Genomic DNA, 2,255 nt, shown 5'->3' on the forward strand with positions numbered 1-2,255 from the left:
AAGTAGCAGTTACCTGGATTTGAATTTGCTTTTGAATTAGATCTTGTCTTTTGTTAAATAAACTGTGGAACGATGGTTTAGCATAGTCTGTATTTAATCGATACAAATATGACACATGTCATAGATAATGCAAGTCGTACGAGTTATCGCGCGTAAAATAGTATTGTTCTCATCGATAAGGGAACATCTGTTTGTAACATCTCTGTTTCGAGAGCAAAGGCTATCCAATTAACAATTGTTACTATTACGAACCCATTTCGGATGCTAGTTAACACATTAATACTACGGATATCGGTAATTATATATGTGTATGCTAAAAACATAATTGCAGTAGGTATTTACATACGCGATGCGAGGACATATTCAAGATAGAAAACTTTTTGAATATATCTAGAACATAGTTCTTAGAAAAACATTAAACTTGTAGAAAATGCATAGAAAACAATAGGATTATAAATTATATTTATATATATGATTATCAGTATTTTAATGGACTAAATAAAAATAAATTAGACATGATATAGGTAGCAAGCTTTGAATTTTAATATCTAAAATTTTCGAACGCGTTGACCAAAATAAAGAAACAAAATTAATTATTTAAATAAATGCGAGCTATTTATTATATAATAGTTCATATATAAATCAAGATTATTGTTAATGTAGTAGGTAATCATGCGCGGTCAATAAATGTGCCTACGGGGGATTAGAGATATACCTACACAATATATTATCTTTGGCTATGCGCAATAAAAAGTACATAATTCGTTTTTGTATCATGACTGTCTACTATTTGTATTGTATTCTTATTCCCTTAGACTGAGACATTGAGCGCTGGAAATAAAAATATCATTTATCAACGGCTAGAAATAAACTGTAGAAGGTCGCTGATTAAAAGGAAGTCACCATTATTTCTACCAGAATCTACCTAATTATAAAACATCAAATACAGTATAAAAGGTTGCTTAAAACAAATCACGCTTTAATAATTTACAACCAATCTTAGCTCTCTAGTCACGAATCGAATGGTATTTTCCTGACGGGTGACACAGCCTTAATTGATATATACGTGTTTGTCTTGTTTAAAGCGTAGTTTGTTTTTAATATCTCCAAGTACATGTCGTTGAATCTTAATCTCGATCTTCTCTTGCCTGTCTAGGCAAGCGAGAGCGCTTCTGCTCGAATTGCAGGTATCTGTTTTTTGATTATATTATTTGTATAATAGAAGACTAATTTTAAAAGAATTGTGAGAGAGTATGCATGTTTGGCTATTGAAAACGAATTAATTCAATCAGTAGGTACATAAATATAGAAGCGTACCGTGTGTTCATAGGCTACAAAGAAAGAAATAATTTCAACGTATTAAGTATTGTTTTGAAACAACACAAAACTCTTAAATATAATCCTAACCTAGATAGTAGAAGGAGGAAAACGTGTGCTGCTAATGTACCTGTACCTGTTTAAACTGTATAATGTATGCTCGAATACAATAGCTCAAGCAATCTTCTTATCAATACAATTTTATATTTAAAGTCTCTTATATTTATTCCAAAACCACCAAGGACTTAAGAGAGTAAATTGCTACTCATTAAATGACTGAAATGTAAAAATTACGAAGAAACAGTATAATTGTTTTAACAATATACTACATACAAAGCATATTCTAAATATAGGTGCATTCACACGTTCACATACGCACGCACACCTACACGCGCATTTAAGACAAAAAATGTTCTGTACCAATACATACTATATGTATTTATATTCTTTTCACACGGGTTAGATACGATTACTGCGTGAAACCATTATTGGTGTCAAATTATAATCGAGAACAAAATGACTTACTAGCGTTACTAGAGATTCTAAAGATGCATAAAAAGTGCTACATAAATATAAATTCAGGCATATTTTTATCAACGCACATTGACTGTGTCAAGCGTGTGACAGAAGTGCATTAGGTTGGTTATGCGAGTTGATCACGCTGCGGCACAGAATTGATTTAATGTAGGCCACCTCCTCGGTAGATCAGCCTGAAATAGTAGAATGCGAATACTACTGCGTACCAATATCAAAAGATATTTTAATCTTGACCTTTCCAGTTAATCCTGTATACCCGTCATCATTATTTTTCTCATCTCTTGCCCTTTTAAAGCTAGTAACGCCTATTGAAAAACCTTACCAAATGTCTATACCTAGTCTTGCCATAAATATTGTAATAAAGAAAAAAGAAAATTGTTAACTGCAAATAACATTTATTA

This window comes from Zerene cesonia, chromosome Z (assembly GCF_012273895.1).
Source record: "Zerene cesonia ecotype Mississippi chromosome Z, Zerene_cesonia_1.1, whole genome shotgun sequence".
NCBI lineage: Eukaryota > Metazoa > Arthropoda > Insecta > Lepidoptera > Pieridae > Zerene > Zerene cesonia.